At 42.6% G+C, this 25,852-nt stretch overlaps 1 protein-coding gene and 1 pseudogene across 1 annotated transcript in view; one reads left to right on the top strand and one right to left on the bottom strand.

Moving 5' to 3' along the window:
* Positions 1-25,852, top strand: part of LOC126269044 (serine-rich adhesin for platelets-like) — a 342,253-nt gene that overhangs the window by 44,128 nt on the left and 272,273 nt on the right. The gene's annotated exons all lie outside the window — the stretch shown is intronic.
* Positions 11,253-11,370, bottom strand: LOC126287814 (5S ribosomal RNA; annotated as a pseudogene).

Genomic DNA, 25,852 nt, shown 5'->3' with positions numbered 1-25,852 from the left:
CAAATACGCACCTGTTTTACATCCCAGTATTTTAATATATAAATAAATAAATAACACATAAAAAGAAACGTTATTACAAAAAAATCTCAAACCGTTCTTTACGAATTTACTTCTAATTTTTACACAATATATATACACACGTTGATTACAGTATTGCGTAAAAATGAGAAGTAATATCGATTTTTAGCAAACAGGAAGTTTGTATTTACGGCTTGTGGGTGTGTGATTAGAATAATGTTGGTACAGAAACTGAATTTGTAAGAACAATAAACAAATCTCAAGGTCAAAGAGAGAGGTGAAAGAGGAAATGGAAAGAGGGATGGGAGGAAATGAACACAGAAAGCGGAAACGGGGAGACAGACAGAGAAAGGAGGCAAGAGCAGATGGAGAGAGAGAGGAGGGAAAATACGAGTGAAATGAGCACCTGACCATCGGCATTGGACGTCGACACAGTAACAGAGCGTTGCATGGTCTGATGGATCCCGATACTTTCTTCATCGTGCCGATGGGAGGGTGCGAATCCGTCGTCTTCCAGAGGAGCAGCTCCTTGACGCGGAGACAAGCTGGCGGCGTCTCCATTATGCTCTGGGAAACATTCACACGGGTTGCCAAGGGTCCAGTGGAGCTCGTGCAAGACACCATGAGGTCGAGGAGTATCATACACTGGTTGCAGACCACGTACACCCCTTCATGACGACCATGCTCCCCGATGGGTCTGGCATTTTTTAACTAGATAATGTGCCACATCACAAAGCCAGAAGTATGACTGAGTGGTTCGTGAAACACAGTGGCGATTGTGCTGGCCTCCCAGTGTAATGTTGATGCATTAAGTCGTTCTGGAAGCTGTGCTGATATTCAAGACAATAAAAGCGGGTTAAAGGCTGTGAGCTCTCTGGGAAGTTATCATTGCATTACTGAGCAACTGTTTCACCAGGTATCCAGTCTAGCTTACCAAATTCCAACCAGGCTAACATTAATTATAATCTTTTAGTAGTCATGTTACGGTAACCGGTGATATATATATATATATATATATATATATATATATATATATATATATATATATATATATATATATATATATAGACAATTTAAATTAAAAGAAATAAATCAGTGTATATTGTACATTTATTTTAACATTGATAATTGTTCCGTTAAAATTTCAGCTTATTAAAGTTGATTCATAACTAAACTGGTGCCTTATTTAGGATTGTGAAAATGTGTGAAAATGTGAATTTGTAATCTTACGGAACACATCAAATATGGAGCCAAGATTGGGAGACTGCATACAACACTGCATTCATAAAATAACACACGAAGCACGTTGAAACATATGCAAGAGGAAATTAACCACAACCAACCGATTCAATTTTCACCCAAAGAGGTTTCGTTCGTAGCGCAGTCCTGTCCGTCATGAACTTAGCACACACTGGTATACTAAATTCATACTAACTCTCTGTGAAATCTTCCAGAAAAGAATAGCTGAGGGCTACTTTGATGATTACACCACATGCTTCAGGTGGTCAACTTGGCTTACATAAAGAGTGTAACCCCACAATAATTTTGATAATTAAAATAAATTACATCGGACGCAAATTACAAGAGAAAAACCTCGAACAGGTTACTATCGTCTTACTGTTAACCTGATGGGTCAAACAATTGTATAAGCACGTGGTACTGGTCTCACAAAGTACACCCTACGTGGGTTGAACATAAAGAAAAGTTGCTAGATTGAAAAATATTGTCAAGACGAGACGTTATAATCTCACGCACATTCGCATTTAAGATTTATGATCTTAGAGTTACTGATCAACACGTGGTTCCACTTTACTCACAAAGTAGTGACAAAGCAACTACAGAAAGATATTCTGAACTTTACACTCGAATCACACTGCGTTGCAATTTAAGGTAACGTTAGATATTTTAGATCTAAGCCTGAAATAAATGTGATTAAATTTTCAGTTAGGCTGAACTTAAGAAATCCATTGTCCTACGGACTTAGCAGACACGCGCTTAGCCGGAGATCTTACCACTTCAGACGCTCGCCGCGGACAGACTGCCGTGGCGCCCTACCGAGGGTGCGTCACAGATACAAACGGAAGTGACCAGAGAGGCAGCTTCCTATACCAACATGACAAGGAACGGACAGGAGCATACTAAGAATAGAAACCTCTTTGCTTTTAGAAAGCGTAGCTACCTGTTCCGACGTTGGTCCTATTGTTCTGTTGCAGACAGACTTGTCTGCTACCATCAAGTATGCAACTAGAAATACATTTGCTCATTCATCCTTTCATACAGAAGGGAAGGGGGATGACTGTATCTTATCAAATACAGTATATAAAAGAAAGCGGATGTAGGTTCCGTATGAGACTGTGTGACATGAATTACATATAAACTGTGTTTTCAAGTGTAGTAATGTGACATATCGTTCTTGTTTATGTGTAAAAGTAACACGTTCCACTGCTCAGTCTCCTCCCTGGTAGAGTCAGAAACATCACAGTAAATTTAGAAGAGGAATTTACGCCGTAAATGACAACAGATTTAAGAAATTAATGTGAAAGGAATCCAACAGAGACCTTTCACCAGCTCGCCAGATCTGAACTCGGTCGAGCACTTCTGGGATGTGATCGAACGTGGCGTCATAGCTCGTCGCTCCCTCCCCCCCCCCTTCCCCCGGAATTTACGTGAATTAGGTTACGTATGTGTGCAGATGTGGTGCCAGCGACCTACCAAGGCCTCATTGCTTCCATGCAACGACGCTTCGCGGCTGTTATCCGTGCCAAAATTGGACATACCGACAATTAGGTACCTGGTTATAATGTTCTGGCTGATCATTATAAATCGAAATATAATTCCGAGATCAACTCCATAGCCGAATGGTCTGAGGTTGCGAGATATGGTACGGGATTCACTCGATCCTCGTGAGGCCGAATAAGGAGCTGCTTCAGTAAAGAAGTAAGGGCATCATCAGGATTCATAACGGCCGGAGGGACTGGCGACGTGTTGGTCCCATGCCCCATGACCGTAGATTGCTCCTCGTACTGCTCACTGTAGTTCACCCAGCTTAGTTCGTACTGTGTAGTTGTTGCTCCGGTAGCGGGATGTTACTGCACCACTCTGCTCGGGACCACAGTACAACCGTGAACGCCGTAGGCAAACTAAAGGGAGGGCTGTAAGCGGCAGGCACCTGCTGTCGGCCTGGCTCGCATGCAGACGTCTGTCTACGCGAGCAGTGCCTGCACTGCAGCCGCCGGTGTGCCCCCATTCCTGCGGCGTGCCGGCGCTCCCAGCTACCGGCGTGGGCGGATGGCCCGCGTGGGGCAGCGCCCGCGGTTCCCACGACGCTATGGCCGCACCGTTACCGGATCGTCACGTGACGGAAGATGAGATCCGGCCTTCCAGCAGCGCCGCCGGCAACGGGACCGCCGCACACTCCGGGGACAGCCAGGGGACGGCCGGCCGCGACTGATGCGACGAGCGGCGCGCCTCGCTAACGGCACCGCCGCTGGACGCTGGAGGCTGGAGGCCTCTCCTCTCCAGTTCGCGGAAACGCCGCCCACCACATCACCGCCTAACGACCCGCTCCTCGTGCTTTCCTTTCTATGAAAACCGTCTGGACACTTCGCTAATCAATTGTATTATTTCGCCGTCTCGATTGGCCAGACGCGGCTGCAACATTTCTGCGGCTGTCGAAAACAAATACTTCACGATACTTCATTTCGTCAAAGTCCTGCGCAATCTCATTTTCACTCGTCTAACGGCGTGCTACGGTACTGTGGTACGGGCATTACGATGTGTACCACGACTGCAGACATGTACCCGCAAACAAACATAAATCAAATGTTGATGGTGTTAGGACAGCTGACATTTACATCAACAATATAGAGCAAAAATTCTTCTCAACCAACCAGCACATCTCAAACAAAATAATTACTACAGAAGATATGCTGATGATAAAATCATGCTTTTTGATGGTACAACCAATGAAATAGATACATTAGCAGCAGATCTAAGCGAAATCCACAAAAATATTAAATTCACAGTTGAACATGACAATAATAAAGGCATTAACTTTCTTGACCTGAAAATTTGCAATAGTAACAATAAACATCAATTTAGTATTTACAGAAAACTACCACCACAGATGTCAGTATTGACAACTCATCTTGCCACCTCCGTCAACAAAAAATGGCATATTTCAGAACGATGCTACATCGAATTAAAAAGAAAAAAGTACCAATCAGTGACACAGACCAACAAAATGAAATCAATATAATTAAAACAGTTGCTCATAATAATGGATCAAATGGCTCTGAGCACTATGGGACTTGACATCTATGGTCATCAGTCGCCTAGAACTTAGAACTACTTAAACCTAACTAACATAAGAACATCACACGACACCCAGTTATCACGAGGCAGAGAAAATCCCTGACACCGCCGGGAATCGAACCCGGGAACCTGGGCGTGGGAAGCGAGAACGCTTCTGCAAGACCACGAACTGCGGACCATAATAATGGATATAAACCCATAATAATACAAAAACTCCACAACAAAATGCAGACAAAAACCACATATCCACTTCACAGCAGTCACTTCAAGTCAAATCAGTGTGCCACAGAAATCAAACCTTCTCGGTGAAAAATCTAAAGTGTTCAGTGAGAAAAATTTACATGTGAAACAATAAGAATGCAGTGGGAATGTATTCACATCTGTTGGACGAATGTTATGAAAACAAACACTACAAACCAACATTTCACGTAAGTCACATGCAACGAAAATCTGTAACGCAACCATCTGTGTATGGCGAGCTTATAATTATGTATTATTTATATATTAGAACAATTGATTTGTAAAAACACACCACATGTCATAAGGAATGCGTATATACCGTCTGAAGACGAATCACAACGATTCGAAACCGGTAACTGTACCCTTTGAATAAAGGAACTGAAAGTAAATTTGTGGCTTGTTGCTGTCCCAACACCATCAACATTTGTCTTCAGATAACAGACATGGTCTTCATCATGTCATCTTATGACAAAATTGCACTAAACATAAATCACTTTACGTAATTTTGTTTTAACTACGTGATAATTAATTATACGACGAAGAAAGGAATCTTTCATTTTTAACTGACGAAGACTGAAAAATGTTTCTGATAATACTAATTGGGAAACACAATATGGAATTAGATAATCATTAATGACAAAAAAGTGTGTGTGTGCCCTCGGATCCGCGGGGTAAATTTTTTTTTTTTTTTTTTTTGAAAACATCGGAGTACGCGCATAGCAAATGTTTCGTATTAATATGTAATTTAATTATCGATCTCTTTAATACAATGGTTATATAGAATAATATAATGTTTGCTGAAAAGATGTGTCACAAGTCTCGACTGTCGCTGGCCGCTGTATCCCCGATCAATCGCGAAATGGAAACGACAGTGAAAACCAAAAATGTTTCATCTGCAACATTTAACTTACCCTTCCAGCTACTTCTCCACATAGCTGCCGCTTCGACTTAGACATTTATCGTGGCGTGGGGCCAACTTCCCAGTACTCTCGTCACAGAAGGCAGCCTCCTGTGGTTTCAGCCAATTCTCGTCATCTGTGCCAATCTTCTGTCCTCCTAGCAAGCGTTTCATGTAACCAGAGGAATGAAAATCAAAGGGAGCCAAGTCCAGGCTGTATGGTGGCTGATCAAACACTTCCCAACAAAAACGCTGCAGCAGCCTTCTTGTTGCAACGCCTGACAACATTTCACTTCGTATATTTTTAATTGTTCTTCGTAGAGTCACACCATATGGTACTGCAGTATTGGTCATTCCACGTTCCGTGAATTCCAACAACAAAGCTCCTTTACGATCCTAGAACGCAAGAGCCATGTACTTTTTGATGGAGAATGTTCGTTTGTACTTCTTTGGTTTACTCGGGGAATAAGAACGCATCCACTGTTTCAGTTGCTGTTTTGTTTCTTCATTTTCGAAATGGACCCATGTCTCATCCTCTGTGACAATTTCGCTCAAAAATTGTTCTCTCGCATCATCGTAGGGGTGGAGAAACGTAAAGGCTGTGTTTTGTGGCGGTCGGACAGCATCTTGGGAAACCATCTCGCACAGATTTAGCGGCATTGAAGCCGCCCACTCAACATGGGCCAGAGATAGCTGACCTTGAAATTTCTGGAAACGACTAACTCGAAACAGAAATTCTAAACTGAAGATTTTCATGAGTCGTCTGATCCACTCGCTGAAAGATATCTAGGTTACTCGCTTACTTCCCTGGGCGCCTGCATCATGAACGTCTCTACGTCCTGCTCCAAAGTTTCTGCACCATTGCCGCACTTTGTTATCACTCATGAAAGTTTCAACGTACACGTTACGCATTCACCGACGAATTTCGGCTGCATTGCGACCGTCAGCATGTTTGAATGGCATGTTTTGGTGGGGAGTCTCCTTTCGTGTAGACCGGTTGCCTGGTGCAAGACTTTTTATTTGACGCCACTTCGGCGATTTGTATTTCGATGATGGTGAGGGCAACACAACACCCAGTGCCCGAGCGGAGAACATCTCCGAGCCGACAGGGAATCGAGCCCGGGCTCCTCTCATGGCATTCGGCCATGCTAACAACTCAGCTACGGAGGTGACCCACAGCAAGAAGAAATCGAATGACAGCACGCACTTCACACTTGGCGGGACACTATTTTCGTAGGCCTGTTGACGTGCTCACTGCGATCTCTGAACTGGCAAGCTCCACAGGCGTACTAGAAACACTATGCAACACACCTGCACAAAGCTTCATCTGTTTTTCACTAATGTTTCAATTTCACGACCCATCGTACTTTGAAAAGAAAATAGGTCTCCTGTAATTTATAGCATATTTACGAGTCTTATCAGACAACATCTTTCATTATTTTGGTAGGTTCAAATGACTCTGAGCACTATGGGACTTAACTTATGAGGTCATCAGTCCCCTAGAACTTAGAAGTACTTAAACATAGCTAACCAAAGGACATCACACACATCCATGCCCGAGACAGGATTCGAACCTGCGACTGTAGCGGTAGCGCGGTTCCAGACTGAAGTTCCTAGAACCGATCGGTCACTCCGGCCGGCCATTATTTTGTAATCTTTAATTCAATACCGATTTTCACTTATACATATGTAAGTGGCTCGAAGACTTCTTAAGTAATGAACCCAGTGCGTTGCCCTGGACGGCATGTGACCGTTAGAGACAAGTGTATCTCACTTTCGGTCCTAAAAGTGCTACGCCAGCCCTTCACAGTGACACCCGAATGAGTGTCCTAGCTAAAGGTGTATAACGCAACACCAATTTATATCTTTACACAAAGCTACTTCGTAACATTCACGCACATGCGCTTATACTGATACGATGACGTCAGCTGCAAAAGAAATACTGCGCGACGAACACGAACAGACATTACCTATTCGTTGTGGACTCAACCACTGTTTACGCATTATTAGCTTCGTAGTTATCAGCTAATAAAATCTAACAGTACTTCGTCACACAGTGAAGTTCGACCGACGATTGAATAGACGTTTCCATGTCAATACAGCAAGCGAAAGTTTATCTACAACTTATGAGTAAACCCACTGCAGTTAAAATAGTCACCGGACATCAAAGGGAAGTTATTGTTGAGAAGAGAGTAAGATGAGGTCCAGGCGTATCCACCACGCTATTCAATCTGCACTAGAGGAAACAGTAAAGGAAAACAAGTAAATTTTGAAAAAAAGAAATTAGATACAGGAAAAAGAAATATAAATTTTGATTATTTCCTGCAACCAATGTTCCGCAGTTCTTAAATGATTCAGAAAAGACAAAAGCTGCTGTATTAACACTTTTTATTATTTTCGGCTAGTTTTCAATTTTTAATCTATTTTAGACAAATATTATGAATACAATATGGCTATATAGTTCATGCATATCGTTAAGCACACACAGGAAAGCGTTTGACACGGTGCCCCATTGCAGACTGTTAACGAAGGTACGAGGATACGGAATAGGTTCCCACATATGTAAGTGGCTCGAAGACTTCTTAAGTAATGAACCCAGTGCGTTGCCCTGGACGGCATGTGACCGTTAGAGACAAGTGTATCGTCAACAAGAGTCCCAGGAAAGTGAGATAAACCGCTTTTATTCTCTATATACATAAACGATGTGATGAACAGGGTAGACAGCAATTTGTATCTGTTTGCTGATGACGCTATGCTGTACTGGAAGGTGTCCTCTTTGAGTGACAGGAGGAGAATACAAGATGACTTATACAGAATTTGTTCTTGGTGTGATGAATGGCAGCTTGCTCTAAATGTGAATAGTGTAAGTTGATGCCGATGAGTAGGAAAAACAACCCCGTCATATTCGAATACAGGACTGGTAGTGAGGTGCTTGATAAAGTCACGTCGATTAAGAATCTAGGAGTGACGTTGCAAAACGATATGAAATGGAACGAGCGCGTACAGACGGCAGTAGGGAAAGCGAATGGTCGGCTTCGACTTATTGTGAGTTATAGGAAAGCGTGGTTCATCTGTAAAGGAGGTCGTACATGGAATACTAGTGTGACCTACTCTTGATTATTGCTTGAGTGTTTTGGATCACCACCACCAGGTTGAATTGAAGGAGCGCACAGAAGCAATTAAGCGACGGGGCGCTAGATTTGTTGCTGGTATATTCGATGAACCGGCGAGTATAACGGAGGTGCTAACGAATTCAAATGGGAATACCTGGAGGGAAGGTGACTTTTTTTTCGCGAAACGCTATTGAGAAAATTTAGACAACCGGCATTTGAAGCTGAATTCTAAGCTAATTCTACTACCGCCAACCCACATTTCGCGTAAAGAGGATGAAGATAAAAGAATTTAAGGCTCATAGGGAGGCACATAGATACTCATTTTTCCATCGGTTTATTTGCGACTAGAACAGGAGAGAAAATGATTGGAATTGGTGCAAGGTACACTCCGCCATGCGCCATACGCTGGCTTGCAGAGAATGTACGTAGTTGCAGATGTAGATACGGATATCAAGCATTATGGTTTTACAACATAATTTACTTTGTTGTGTTTCGATAAATAATTAACACTCATAATGTGTTTAAAGTCAACAACATGAATTATATTGTAAAACCATAAATCTTACTTGTTCTGTTAGTTTATGAACCCTCCTGCCATGTTAATTTGGTAATATTTGTCAACGAAAGGTTGGTGTACGGTCTGCGGCCGATATCGGCGTCGCTACGAACAGAGCACTAGCTCAGGTGAGCAAGGATGGGCAGGGAGTCAGCCGAGGTCTGTTCGGGCCGTCCCGACACTCGACTAAAGTGGCAGAGGGGAGGCTTCACAGAAGCGCGGGCGAGTGGGCTTCTTTACATGTGCGGGGGCGTGGCCGGTGCACCGCGCCGGTGAGCGCGTATTCCACACTTGACCGCGCGGGAAGTGAGGAGCAAGTCTTATCACTCATGAACGAAGAGCTTAGGGTTGTATCGCGTCTCCGACACAGACGTCGTTTTGGAAAGAACACTGGCTCAGTTAGGTGACGCTTCTTGAAGAAACAATCCCAGCACCAGTACGAAATACAGAAAGAGGGATCACCTGATTCACGATGACCCTACGTCTACGAGATCTATATCTACATGACTACTCTGCAATTCGCATTTAAGTACCTGGAAGAGCGTTCATCGAACCACCTTCAAACTAAGTCTTGAGCACTTGAATATCAAGCAGGAAAAACGATCACTTCCGAGCGAGCTCTGATTTCTCTTATTTTGTCACAATAATCGTTCCTCCCTACGCAAGTGGGCATTAGCAAAATATATTCGCATTTCAATGAGAAAGTCGGTAATTGTTATTTCGTGGAAACATCTCGCCACAAAAAAAAAGTGCCGCCCCAACTCGCGTAGCATATCCGTGACACTCTCTCCTCTGCTTGCGATAATATAAAACAAGCTACCCTTCTTTGAACGTTTTCGATGTCTTCTGTCAATCCTATCTACTAAGGATCACTTACCGCCCAGCAACACTCCAGAAGACGACGGACAAGCGTAGTGTAGGCAGTGTTGGTAACAGATCTGTTGCATCTTCGAAGTGTTCTGTCAATAAATCGAAGTGTTTGGTTTGCCTTCACCACAACACCACATGTGTGGTCGTTCCAAGTTAAGTTGTTCGTAATTGCAGTGCCTAGATGTTCAGTTGTACGAGAGCATGCCGAAAAGTAATACCTCCGAAGTTTTTATGTGAAAATGCATAAAGATTTTTTTAGTAAAACGAATGTTTCTGACATACATCTTTATTTTTCATGTCTGCGTATTCATTTCTCAACATAGTCACCTGGGCGCCGAACACATTTCTCCCAACGATAGACCAATTTGTTGATACCATCACTGCAGATTGTTTGGCTTCGGTGACGGAGTCACAGCCTCACCTCTGCTCACACCGCTTCACCACTATCAAAGTGAAATCCTCAAACGGGTTAAGTTTTGGGAACAGCTGAAAGTCGGATGGGGCCAGGTCGGAGGATGACCGATGGCAATGAACACAAGGCGTCGGATTGTTGCAGATGACGCAGCTTTGGTGCGAGGTCTAGGACTGTCATGCTGAAGGAGACGATGCTCCATGTGTGGAAGAACTCTGCTAATTCGAAACTCGATTACAATACGCTGTTTCTTACGCACCGACATAGTTACGTTACACACTGCCATATTACATACTACAATTCGGAGCCCTATAGGGGCGGATGGCTGTGAATATCAAGACATGAATATTGATGGTGTAGAATGTTAATACCGTTTGTTTTATTTTTAAAAAAACTTTAAGACTTTTCTCACCAAAAATTTGGAAGTATTACTTTTGAGCACGTCCTCGTAATGATACCTCTAAATTTGTGTGATTTGTCCTGCAAATCAAAGTTTAAGAGAGTCTCTTTAGCACTGATATTGATGACTTCACAGTTTTTTTCTTTAGAGTCAATTGTCACTTATCGCATCAAACACATACGTGGTTTAAATAATTGTACAATTCTGATCTTTTGACGACTTTCTGCTCCCGAACAGGCCATGAAGGCCCAACGGTACCGACCGGCTGCCGTGTCATCCTCAGTTCATAGGCGTCACTGGATGCGGATACGGAGGGGCATGTGGTCAGCACACCGCTCTCCCGGCCGTATGTCAGTTTGCGAGATCGGAGTCTCTACTTCTCAGTCAAGAAGCTCCTCAGTTTGCCTCACAAAGGCTGAGTGCACCCCTCTTGCTAACAGCGCTCGGCAGACCGGACGGTCACCCATCCAAGTGCTAGCCAAGCCCGACAGCGCTTAACTTCGGTGATCTGACGGGAACCGGTGTTACCACTGCGGCAAGGCCGTTGGCTTTGACGACTTTGCTATGCGGTAAAACGACAGCATCATCTGCAAACACCCCTACATGGATTCGGATCATGCTCACTCAGAATGCAGGTTCAGGATGTTTTGAACAGCGCCATCACATGCGGCAGGCTGATTTGTCTGGCGGCAGAGCGGCAGCAGGGAGCGCGGTGGACGCGGCGTAGGAAGCGGCAGGCTGCTTGCCCGACCCACTGCCCCGGAGAGGGCAGTCCGCGCCCGTAACTGCTGCAAGTGGAACTCTTTGCACGGCGGACGCCAATACCAAATTTACCACCTCCTTGGAGCTTATGACGCAACACTTTCATGAACAAGCATAAAAGCATAATTAACCACGCCATTAACACTGCTTTAGGTCACTAAATAACAAGAATCCACTAACTATAAAAAAATACTGGCGTGTTTCTGGCATTGTCCATCATCATAATATCATAACATCAGGAGCAACATGGACAAAAATTATCGCGTCGAGTGGTAGCCCTGTTAACATCAATGCTCAATTGAATCGAAGTATTTGATTGTAGTAATTTCACTCTAGATCTTACGTTTAAGATACATTATTCATTAGAGTTTTCACGTTGTAAATCTTTCATGATAATCAAACACTGAACCTACTGCTGCTTCCAGAAGCCATAAGCTGTAAAACAAATTTTAGAAAAAATAATGATTTACCGTTACTTTCTGGTCCAAGAGACAAGACTAGACTTCAAAGAAGAGACAATGGCAAACCTATTCACAAGATGTTCCTTGCACTGTCATTGCCGGCCGTTGTGGCCGAGCGGTTCTAGGCGCTTCAGTCTGGAACCGGGCAACCGCTACGGTCGTAGGTTCGAATCCTACCTCGGGTGTGGATGTGTGTGGTGTCCTTAGGTTAGTTAGGTTTAAGTAGTTCTAAGTTCTAGGGGACTGATGACCTCAGATGTTAAGTCCCATATTCCTCAGACCAATTTTGAGCACTGTCATCTGACTGCAAACTTGAAAACTAAGTATATGTTCTCTGAAACAGTATAAGCGTTTCACAGTACTTAATCTCATCTTCGATCACGCCGGCTATTGAAGCTATTGCGGGTTATTAATACCGTGACATAAGTTTTTGACATTATTGGGTATAAAAACCATAAAGCTGCTAAAATCTACATCCATACTCCGCAAGCCACCTGATGGTGTGTGGCGGAGGGTACCTTGAGTACCTCTATCGGTTCGCCCTTCTATTCCAGTCTCGTATTGTTCGTGGAAAGAAGGATTGTCGGTATGCTTCTGTGTGGGCTCTAATCTCTCTGATTATATCCTCATGGTCTCTTCGCGAGATATACGTAGGAGGGAGCAATATACCGCTTGAAGGTGTGTTCTCGAAACTTCAACAAAAGCCCGTACCGAGATACTGAGCGTCTCTCCTGCAGAGTCTTCCACTCGAGTTTATCTATCATCTCCGTAACGCTTTCGCGATTACTAAATGATCGTCTAACGAAGCGCGCTTCTCTCCGTTGGATCTTCTCTATCTCTTCTATCAGCCCTATCTGGTACGGATCCGGCACTGATGAGCAGTAATCAAGCAGCGGGCGAACAAGCGTACTGCAACCTACTTCCTTTATTTTCGGATTGCATTTCCTTAGGATTCTTCCAATGAATCTCAGTCTGGCATCTGCTTTACCGACGATCAACTTTATATGATCATTCCATTTTAAATGATTCCTAATGCGTACTCCCAGATAATTTATGGAATTAACTGCTTCCAGTTGCTGACCTGCTATATTGTAGCTAAATGATAAGGGATCTTTCTTTCTATGTATTCACAGCACATTACACTTGTGTACATTGAGATTCAATTGCCATTCCCTGCACCATGCGTCAATTCGCTGCAGATGCTCCTGTATTTCAGTAAAATTTTCCATTGTTACAACCTCAGGATATACCACAGCATCATCCGCAAAAAACCTCAGTGAACTTCCGATGTCATCTACAAGGTCATTTATGTATATTGTGAATAGCAACGGTCCTACGACACTCCCCTGCGGCACACCTGAAATCACTCTTACTTCGGAAGACTTCTCTCCATTGAGAATGACATGCTGCGTTCTGTTATCTAGGAACTCTTCAATCCAATCACACAATTGGTCTGATAGTCCATATGCTCTTACTTTATTCATTAAACGATTGTGGGTAACTGTATCGAACGCCTTGCGGAAGTCAAGAAACACGGCATCTACCTGGGAACCCGTGTCTATGGCCCTCTGAGTCTCTTGGACGAATAGCGCGAGCTAGGTTTCACACGATCGTCTTTTTCGAAACCCATGCTGATTCCTACAGAGTAGGTTTCTAGTCTCCAGAAAAGTCATTATACTCGAACATAATACGTGTTCCAAAATTCTACAACTGATAGGCGTTAGAGATGTAGGTCTTTAGTTCTGCACATCTGTTTGACGTCCCTTCTTGAAAACGGGGATGATCTTTATTGTTTTGCCCGTAGTTTCAACAATATGTCTTCATCTAGTGACTTTATAAGCTTAACATGTTGTAAATCACGCGTTCACAAATATAAATATGCTACTTATGAATTTAGTGCAGTAAAGAAAAGTGATATTGGACAATGGCACTACATTATCTAGCCCACAACCCAGTTGCGTCAACACTTTTTATTGCATTCAGCACACTATAGAATCCTTCGTGTTAATGTGGAAATCTCGTCTGAATGAGGCAAGGAAGAGAAGGGTGTAGCGTCCCGTTGATGTAGTTGTCATTAGAGACACGGCACGAGCTGTGATAGAGGAAGAAAGCGGCCGCGTCCTTCTCAAGAGATCAGTCACGAAAGACCTAAGTCTGAATGACCTGACGAGGCTTGAATTCCGCCCCTCCCGAATGCAGGTCCAGAGAGTTAACCCGCCGCCCAGTGCGCCACCTGGCTCCGTGTCTGGCTTGAGAGCACAATTCCTGTCACTGATTTACGTTGCTCCAGACCAACATGGGAAGGAAAAATACTTCACCCTACTGAGCCTACTGAGTGGAAGATTGATAGGAATTTATCCTGACTCTGGTAGTTATAACATTTGTGACCAATGTATAAAATTTTTAACAAAGTCCAACATCAAAGTACGAAATAAATGTAAGGTTTTCACGTCTCACCTTGTGTTCTCGGTGTCTCTGCTTGCAGGGATAGTTTTCACGCAATGCCATTATTATAATATAGGAAATAAATAGCCATTGTAACCCAGTTATTATCTTGGTTACAAATTTAACAATTAACAGATTCACAGAAAGCTACTGACAGTCTTTAATCCAGTAGAGTGGTAAGGGTGGAGGACATTCTTCTTCTTTTCTTTGGGCCTTTGTCCCGAATCGGCGTAGGGTCAGCAGGGTTATTAACGCTTTGGAAAGGTTAGTTTAAGGGTTGGCCGCATGCCCCGTCTGTCGTCACCCTGTTATGTCTAGGACGGAATGTGTGTACCCCAACTGTCAACATGTGAAAGTGAACTAAGGTTTTAGAATCGTGTAACTGAGGTGGGACTTGGGTACCAACCCAGTATTCATCTATTGGAGTGTGAGAAACCGCCAAAAAATCACATCCGGGCTGACCGCCAAATCGACTCTCGTCGTTAATCCGTTTGGCGGATTCCAACCGTGGTCGACGCACCTCCCCATCCCAGAAACGGTGCGACACGCAGGGCTACCTGGGCGGGTTAAGAGAAGAGGATATTATCTTCTGTACTTATCTGTTCCTCTGTTGCGGCTTGACTAAATGTTTCTGGAAACGGATTTTTATTCAGGATGATACCTACTCAGTCCCCGCAAAAAGGCATTAAAATATATGGAAATCATAAATACCTAAAGGGTAAGAAAGCAGAAACCTGGTACTGGATGACGTATATTTGGTTTCGAGTAAGAAATACTCCTTAGACAGACCATTTAATCACAAGAGCCTCAAAGATGAAGATTCAAACCTTCTTTGATCTAGAAAATTCCCAAGTAGTACGTCAGTAGGAGAAGTGTTACCTCTGCCCACTCCAGAATCGTAACGAAGCTGATGAGTATATTCCAGTTTTGTCAGGTAATGATAATCACTCCGTTATTCGTCGTAGGATCAATACAGACTGTAAACCCCAAAGATAAATTATATATGATTAGCAGCAGTCTGACATACTGCAGATAATGCACTCTGTACATTCAAGCGCATATCTCTTTCTGGAAGAAATGCAGTATCTCTTTAGCGATCGGTGAAGCTGTTGTACTCCTTAAAGATACAAAAGATCGTAAATAATTCCGAAATTTAACTAAAGGAGATGCAACACTTACATATATAGAGCATTTATGTAATATTAAGGCCCTCCTGTCACTACAAAATTTTCTTACGAATTATGCACAGTTTACAGCACGGTCCTTCGGACTGTGTCCTCATGTTTTGTAAAAAAGTTCTTTCGATAAGACAATGACTGATTCCCAGCCCCATTTTTTACCATTCGGAGAGTTCTCCGACGTTGATAATAGCTTCAACACTAACCTTACTTTTTATTTCATTTATCTTCCCGGTTACAGCACAGACACACATGTCACTGCAATATCTGTTGTATTTTGCATATCGTATGCATTATGCGAGATTCACACTAATGTCAGCGACAGTACTTTCGTATCACTGTATAGTTCTGTGAGCCGCTTCGTACCATCGTCGATATTCTATTTTCCGCTGGCGCTTTCTCTAGAGTTAGTACTTTCCCACTCACGTGCCTCAGATTGTTTCCTTATTACCACGGTGTGCTACCGATGCAGCTCAGTACCTATTTTACGAGACTTAGATGGCTGGTAGAGCACTTTGTCACTAATATTGTCGTACAAATCACTTGTTTAAAAAGCGTGAGAGTGACATGCAGTCAAGCAAGGGCTTCATTATAAAACTTGCGAGAAAGTGTGGAAGCGTCCCGGCCGCTCTTCCTTCATCACTTTCTCACACACGGCTGAGGAAACAGTGAAAGTCCACCGATGGTCCTCCTATTTTAGTGGCCATAACCGGCCAGGGAAGAGTACACTTTTATTGTGATGTCCTTTTCAGTGAACAGCAGTATGTTGTCAGTTCTGAGTGGTAAGCATTTGGAAAAGAGATCGCCTCTCTACGTCTCACGTCTTTTCTTGCAGTAGCGTTTGCTTTGCTAAAGTGATGCGAGAAGCGCTCTACAGCGTCAGCAAACAGTGTGGGTAGTATTTCCATTGCAAGGTGGTTACCATATCGAGGAAAAGAAGACGCAAGTAACTTCGCACAGGTCAATTACATGAGGTTCCTAAAGTGGAAATATAAACAGAAAGATAGATCTGAAACCATTCGATATGAAAAAATAGTCCATTCCTCTCCCCAACGAATCGAGAACTGTTCGACAGCTGTTCATTTGCTTTCATCCTTCGCTTGCTGCCAAAACGGCCATTCAGAACTACCGAGCGAGGTGATGCAATGGTTGTTGTTGTTGTTGTCTTCAGTCCTGAGACTGGTTTGATGCAGCTCTCCATGCTACTCTATCCTGTGCAAGCTGCTTCATCTCCCAGTACCTACTGCAACCTACATCCTTCTGAATCTGCTTAGTGTACTCATCTCTCGGTCTCCCTCTACGATTTTTACCCTCCACGCTGCCCTTCAACGCTAAATTTGTGATCCCTTGATGCCTCAAAACATGTCCTACCAACCTATCCCTTCTTCTAGTCAAGTTGTGCCACAAACTTCTCTTCTCCCCAATCCTATTCAATACCTCCTCATTAGTTACGTGATCTATCCACCTTATCTTCAGTAACATGCTGAAATTACATTCGGGAGGATGACGCTTCAAATCCACGTCCAGCCGTTCAGATTCAGATGTTCCGTCATTTTCCTAATTCCCTCCTAGCAAATGCCGAGATGATTCATTTGAAAGTACTTGGCCAGTTTCCTTCCCTATCCTTGAAACATTCCGAACTCGCGCTCCATCTCTAACGACTTCAGTGTCGACGGGCCGTTAAACCCAAATTTTAGTTTCTTTTCCTTTGAGAACTTCACGCACTTTTATCTGACTGCAAACGAGATGACGAAAAATTATGACAAGCTTTGTTTCTGTTGGCTCGAGACATCAAGCCATGGAAGCCATTTAGCGTGTCACCGTTTTATTAAGTTACTGGTCCTTATGAAATTTCGAGTTTCACACCACTGTTCTTCCGCAACGCAGTTTCTTCTTTTTAATATTTATTCTTATCCACTTCTTGGTTATAGATGCACGTCTATCAGTCTTTCTTTGTCGCTCAGCATAGTGAGTCATGCAAGATGTGACGCCCTTTTGACAAGTATTTCCTGAACAGTCCGAGGTTTCCAGCAAATGGTAATGCTGGGAGGGGCATGATATTTTATAGTCTGTTTAATCACCCGAGATAATGAATCATGTAAGGACTTTCAAATGGAGAGGTATGTATATTTTAAACACATTCTAAAGCTCTTGAAAAGACGAGTACAGTGATATAACACTTACCGCTGTCGGTGCTGAAATGTTTCGCAAAGATATCTGAGAAATGTGGTAACAATAGCTGCAAGGCGGTCGGAAATAGCTATGGAGACGTAAACACCGCCCAATGGGATGCTGTTCGCAGGTTCTGCCTTTATGCGCTGCAAGAAGGTAGACGAGATAGTATTTCGTCTTGGCCCTATCTTATACGACAGAGGTAGGGTCAGCTAGAATTTTGTAAATGGAACTGTATGTTAACTTTTACCGTATTATAAAAGGTATAAGAAAACCGTTCCAAATATGTGTTTGTTTACGCAAACAGTTTTTGTAGAAACAGCTGCATATGCGTCACATAGATTTTGTTCTAATCCTGTGACGTGGTTTTGTTGGCTACTTGTCACCGCTGAAAGAGAAACATCAACTGCCCAACCTCTATCAAAGCAACGCGCTCTATCCACTTAGAAAAGGACTGTCTTTCTTCGATTTTGCGTTGTCGGAAATATATGATCTGTCTCTGCCCGGAGACACCCGAGTACTTCTTGAAGGATTTAGAGATGCTCTGTAAAATACCTGTTGTCGGATAATTGTGACTACAGTTACCGTTCGAAACACTGTAATTAAATTGAATACACATGTCAATAAATTAAGAATTTTGCTCATAACCGAATAGCGACTATCTGTTACCTACAAAACAAATAATTTTCGTAACGTAACATGGTATTATGCTTTGCCTCAAAATGCGCTCCAGCTGTTTCTAATGGGCTGCAACGCACATTTCCAATCGCCGAACAGGGGAGACAGTGTCAGCGGACGATACATTGAAGCATGCTCCGACAATTCATCGGCATATATCGTCTAGCGTGGTTGTGGTTTAGTGATAGATTGGGAATTTTGAAAGCTCCCCACAAAAAGAAATCAGATATGGGAACCAGGCCTACCATGTTACTGTAGCGTTCCATCCTACGCAACGATCAGAAAATTACTAATTCGTTATGTATGTTGCAGCACGATAAGAGTGAACTGGACAGTGAGTATGTCGGAACCCATCGATAAATGGTATCTCTTCTAGAACAACGGGCAGGAAGTTTCCATTTAACACCCTTTGGCTGAAGTAAGAACCCACAACAAAATTTCCCACGATTTTGTCAGATGCGTTACTCCTTAATTTCTTAAGGCATCATCAGTGTCCTGAAATACATTGAAATTTTCATTTGTACGTAGCACTTCCAACTTACTAATTCTGTTATTCTACATGTAAGATGCAAACACTTCTGATTTAGGCATATACAGCTCAACATATGTTTCATTACTTACGTTGTTTGTTGATATTGCTCTACATGTCCTCTTGCTATACTGCCGGTGAAGATGTTCTACCTGTAGCACTAAAAAAATTTTCAGCGCAGGATACAAATTGCCATTTTTAGTGCGACAAGCAGAGTAGCAGATTCACCAGCAGTACAGAAAGAGCACATTTATAGCCGTATCAACGAACTCAGTAAGTAACGAAATATACATAGAGAAAAGATGCCTACTTGAAAACTGTATCTTACATGTAGAATAGCAGCATAGATAAGATGAAAATCTACAGGGTGTCTATAATTAAAGTTACAGTTCAAAAGCGCTGTAGAAGGAGAACCATTGTTCATAATGATGTCAAATTTGAAGAGCATGTTATTGACGCAGAGGGAAACGCGAAGTAACAATAAAGAAAAAAGAAATTTTTTTACAAATAACGGCACTGTAAGCATGAATGGGGTGAGCTGCAAATGACATATCAATCGCAATACGACGGCGATGGTTTCAGCCGCATATTACGTCATCCGTACTGTTCAGTGTGCATGGCTGCACAAGTATGGTAGCCAACAGTTGTGGCAGTGTCAGGTACGTAAGCCCACACAACACGGCAAGGCCGTCGCACATCGTATGGGAGAAATGGGTTTTTAATCATTCTGAGGTCAAAAATCAAATAAAAAGAGATACGACGTAAGTTTTCAATTGTGCTGGGGAGAAACGCGCTTTAAAAGCAATATGTATCCGGTTTTTAATTGTCCTGGGGCAAAAACCGCTTAAGAAGCAAAATGACAGTGGTTTCTAATTGTCATGAGACAGGCGCAATGCTATCCACTTGTTTTCTGCCACAAGTTGAAATCGGGAGACAGCATGTTCCACAACAGGTTTGAGTGTCTCGAGGGTCACGTTCAGAAAGCGTTGCGCAGTCTGTGCCTTTTATTCAGCTCCGTCAGTAACTGGAGCACTGAACACGACATCTGTTAGATAACCTCATAGTCCGAAGTCAAATGGATTAAGATCAGGTGATCAGGACCGCCAAGCAGCAGGAAAATGACAGGTGATAATTCTAGTATTTCAGAAATGCCTCTGCGGCAGCCGTTTGACAAGATGTGCAATAAAAATGATCCTACTCACACATTTACGCTGTTGAAGGGTCGGAATGACATTGCTCTGCAAAAGATTCTCATAGCATTTACCAGTGACGGAAGAAGTAACAAGACGCGCAGGACTCACCTTCTCGAAAAAATACGGTTCTACGATAAACGATGCCATCGACCCGCACCACACAGTCACCTCTGCACAGTGAAGTGATGCCGGTTGACGTGCTTACATATTTTCCGTTGTCCATATTCTGCAATTCTGTGTATTGACATGTCCTTGGAGATGGAAATGGGGTTCGTCTGTCCACAGAATGTTCCATGGCCATTCACTGCCCGCTTCCGTGCGAGCAAGAAACTTCGGAACGAAGTTTTGTCTTCCTGGTAGATCACCACGAAGCAACTCCTGGACACGAGTGATTTTGTACACGTATGAACCGTGCTCGGCAAGCATGTCCAATGGTCGCACAATCCCTCGTGCAATGCACTTTGCACACAACCACTCGACCCCTCTTGTAATGCTATGGTCACATCTTTGATGGACGCGGATCAACTGCTTTACTCTCTATAGCACACTGCACTTCAAAAGAAACTGTCATTATGAACTTTGTAATAATTTTCTCCAGACCCTTAGCAGACATCGGACCAAATACCCATTTTCATGCCTCTGAGCTACCGAAACTTCTGCAGGGCTACTGGCACGTAGTCATCGTTCTTGTCAAAGAGCTTCACTAGCAGCGCACGATTGGAGACAGTCATGTTGAGTGTGTCGGTCGCAAACTGAAAAACAGCCGTGTGCCGCGCGTCTGTTGGTGTGCATATTCTGACTCTTAGAGCGCCATCTATTGGTCAAAGTTTCATTAATTTTTTTGTTTCATCACATTTCCCCCTGCGTCAATATTACGTTATTCAAATTTGATGTCATTCTGAGCATTGGTTCTCTTTCTATAGCATTTTGAAACTCGACGTTTAACTATGGACATCCTGTATATGTATTTCAGGATACTGATGACGCGTTAATAAACTGAGGCGAAACGTACCTGGCAAAACAAATATTGGATTTATTCAGTTGCACATGTAAGGCCCTAACCTAAACGGTATTAATATAATATTAGCGGCAATGAGGATTGCCAGGTGAACAACACTGAAGTTGAAGTTGTTACATGACTGCAGTCGTTGCACGGTCGTCACCAGGATCCTCAGCGACCACTTGAAACGTCCCCTTAGAAAAATTTATACAAGACTGTGCTTAAACTGAAACACAATATTTTTGGCGCAACGCAATCTGACTTCCAAAAATCCCTACGAAAGAGTGGCCCTGACTAGCATTAACCTATACGTTTCACAAATCACTTACCTCACAAAAAATCGTCGTTACTCGAACTACTGCAATACAGCGAGCACCACTACTGCCAGCTAAATAAAAGATTCAAACTACTGACGGCACTAACTACTGATAGGCATAGTTAGCAAATGAAAGATTTTAATACAGAACAAACAATGTATTTACCTTATAGTCATACTATATATAGCAGTTCATGACATCCAGTCTTACAAATTTCAAAACTCCGCCATCTCTCTCCCCACGTCCACCACTGCTGCCGGCTCACCTCCAACTGCTCAACGCTAAGCGCTGTTAGCATCCAGCTGCCGCTGCCCGACACTACAATGGCAGACAACAATGCAAACTAGCCACAGACTGCGCACAGCACAGCCAGTGATTTTTCGTACAGAGCGCTATGTGGCGTTACCAATAAGAAAATCTAAACAGCCTACTTACACACTAACTAGTTGTCTGAACTGGGCCGCATTCGTATGAGAGACCGTCAGTTTATGACTTAAGCAACGTAACAAAGCAGAGACACGTACAAATTCTAGTATTCAGATTAAAACTCTGTACCCAGAAATTACCAACACCCAAATGAGCATCGGAAAAAAACATGCAAACTAATTTTTATGAATTAAATTTCTGTTACGAACATTTTTCAAAAATGAAGACATTAAAAACAAAAACCTATCCGTAACCAGTAATATTAAATTATATTAGCATATGCAGCTAAATATGGAAATTGCGGAAATTATTTTGGTCATGATTTGATCTTGCATTACGTGACTGCATTTATTGATTAGCAATTGTTAGACTGCGAGGCTGTACCATTTAACTGAAATACTGCCTTTTTTTAGCGTTTTGGTCCTAATTTAAAACACAGTTTTGCCTCTCGAGGTGAAAATGTGTAATAGACGGTGGTATAAAAACAAAAACAGGAAATATTATTTGTTGTGCAAAAGTTAGACGAGGCAGCAGAGCAAGTAATACAGAATACCTTCTTACGTTATTAATGACGAGAACGTCGCATATTAGCTGATATGCTTATAAACTGAGATTCAGATATGTCAAATTCTGGCAGTTATTTTATTGAAGAAAGCAACTGATTTTATTTTGCGACCACAGACCAAACTGCATACGTTAAAATGAACCCTCGCTTATAAGTATACGACATTATTTACACTTAATAAAGGAAGCGCAAAGACATTATCTGTTAGCAGACAAATTTTAACTTTGAGGTTGTCTAGATTACATTTGGGGAAACAATTAATTTTCCCAGGAAACGTATATGCTAATTGGAGGAAAAACTGTTCACAGTCGTGTCCAACTCCATTAGATCTGCCAATTCGTAACGAACCGGACAATATGACACTCGTAAGTTGAATATCTAAACGTGATTATTGGCAGGAACTTATTCGTCACGTGGAAATTCGTCACCTGTTGTACCACAGTACTTTTTTCTGTTACATTCTAGGAATGAATTTCGGACACGTCATTAGGTGACTCAAATCTAAAAAGTAATACTGGGTACAGTACACAGCAGTTCAAAGCTACTAAGTAGAAAATAGTCCTGTGTTGGAAGAGGAGCTCTGTATCGAAACGGCCGTGCGGCTGCTGCTTTTACGGAGAACAAAGCGCGCTCTCTCGCGAGTGGACAGCGGCCAGCGACCGGCCACGGTACAGTTAGTTAGTGAGACGCGGCGCAGCCTCAGACTCCGGACACACACGGATAGCGGTCTTACGTGACTGATGCCGGCTGGGAATGTGTGTCGCGCCCGCCGGAGACTGCCTCCAGCCGCTTCCTGGCAACCACGACACGCCAACTGCTCGTCTTCCTAGTCGTGCTGCAGCGCTCGGGCTACTTTTCCTCAGGCACACAGGTTCATAGAACTGGCTACTCTACGCTGCAAGAACCAGTGTTACTGTTCCAACCATGCGTTGAACTCTCCAGTGATCACATGCGTTGGTCACTTGTCGTGTGACGCTATTACGTTTTAATTGTTCTTACCTGCGAACAAAATATTTTTCAGTTTGTTTGTAATGCCACGTTAACATTGGAAATTTCTGCGAAGGCATCTTACATTTATTATAAGAAAGGTGTCAATGAAACTTGCGTCGAAGATTTTTGTTGCAAGAATGACCCAGCTATAGCAAACGTTTTTAAAGTGAATGACGTAAAACTTTTCTTTATTTTGTTTCAATTTTACATCCAGTGCAGTAAGATGTTATCGTTCAGAGAATCTGTCGATGTAGCCATACATACAGCAGCATTAAGAAATGAGTAACCTGAGAAAAAACATTGGAAATTAATTTGAATCAGACGTCTCTCTGTCACAATTACTGTCCCATCTTCCACAGGTCAAGACAATAACAAGTTCAATCCGAAATTTGTCTTCCAAATCATGAAATGAATTGTATTCCTTCAGCAACAACGTATCACATCACAGAAGGCCTTGAAAAAGTACTGAATTGTCGGCAGTGCATCCTATTCCCAAAAGTAAAGAGATAATGTAGAATAAAAAACGAGTAAGCATACTTCATAAACGAGAACGCGTTAAAGATCAGTACGCGTGGAAGAACACAGTTATTGGAATATTATGAAATGATGTGGGAATTACGCTAAATTAATTTCAGTCGAATGTCTTTCTATCACAACTCCTGTTCCATCTTGTATGGAACAGGACAAACATATAATTAATTCAGTACGAAGTATTACTTGCTAATCTAGGAAAGAAGGCATTGCATTAAGCAAGGAAATACTATCAGTGTATGAGAACTAATTTCTTCGCGGCGGCACTTACATGTAAAGCATTCTCGGTTTTCATGCCGCGTCAATTCGGGATAAAAACTCAACCTTTGGACGATAGCCTCCATCGTCATCGTCAGAAGCAACTGAGGATGACGATGAAGGCTATGGTCGAAAGCTTGAGTTTTTATCCCGAATTGACGCGGCAAGAAAACCGAGAATGTTTTACATACTATCAGTGTATCTCATAACCAAAAGTAAATGTATAACGTATCACAAATAAGAGATTGTGGAGTTGACATCCAGTCTTCCTGTGTAGAACTGCATGGCACGTTTTATGCCTCGGAGCAGGCACCAGAGGAAGAGAACGGAAATACGTTCTGCTAAAGACTGTGGAATCCCATGTTCAGCCTTTCATTGTCCACCCGTCGCTTTTCCGGAATTTCTCCTGAAAAAAATATAGATTGTATAGTGAAATTTTTATTACCCTGGCAACAATAAAGGCAATCAGATTTTCCTTGATCTTGTCGTAAAAGAAAAGGACAATAGTTGTCTCTTGAAGCGCATGCCAAATTCTTATTTAGGTGCGTGACGTATTACTTTATTTTACTTATCCACTTTTTGTTCTGATGTTCTGACTTAAATCTTGTCTAAATACTCGTTTATCAAATAGTTTATACAATCATCACGTACTGTTATTATTATTATTATCAATTTTTGAGTGAAATGAGGGCATCTCATGTTATTATCGATATTCTGTAGAAGAACTTGCACTGTGGGCTGTGCCTGTTGTGCTAGAAATCTAGCGACGGTGCTAATGAAGAGATTATCGCAATTTTATGAGGTTCATAAAGCTAAATATTCAAGAATGAGTCAATAAATAAGCCGCAAATTAGGATACAGACATCGTAGCCGCGTGGGCCAGCCTGAAATTTATTTATTTATTTATTTATTCTTTTTTTGAACATACTCCCTTGTAGACTTAAATATTTATCCCATCGTTCGACAAAGTGTTAAAAGCCTACAGCATAGAATCCTTGCGGCAGAGTTCCCATCTAATGAGAAACGTCATGGGACATAAGTTTATTTCGTTACCTACATTGCTGCAACCCACAACACCGATGTGTCCTGGGGGGGTGGCGAAATATCCCTGGACGGAGAAACACTGTGCCATCACTGAATAACTAGCGCGGCAGGATGCTTTTTGTTTGTGACTCTTCATTGTACTTTGCTGAATTCCTGTATCCCACTGAACACAGCTTCACAGGAAATAAAGTTCTAACAATTTATGGGACGAATTTTCCTGTGGGCATGCTCTGCGAAAAGTCCCTCGGCTCAAAAAAATCGCGTTCTTCTAGTCGGGTACAGACTAACAGCACACCCGCCATCTTGGTCTGACTGCAGATCACTAAGCACTGGGCACAGAATACTGTGTATCGGGTTCCTTCCATGCGACATGTGCTACCACCTTCTAGATATGTTTAGGCGCGAAATTGAAAATAATATGCGGTATTCTGTCGTTAACGACTTATTTATGGACTCACCCTCGTAAGATACACATAGCTTGA

Source organism: Schistocerca gregaria, chromosome 1 (assembly GCF_023897955.1).
Source record: "Schistocerca gregaria isolate iqSchGreg1 chromosome 1, iqSchGreg1.2, whole genome shotgun sequence".
Classification (NCBI taxonomy): domain Eukaryota; kingdom Metazoa; phylum Arthropoda; class Insecta; order Orthoptera; family Acrididae; genus Schistocerca; species Schistocerca gregaria.
This window is presented reverse-complemented; position numbering and strand designations above follow the sequence as displayed.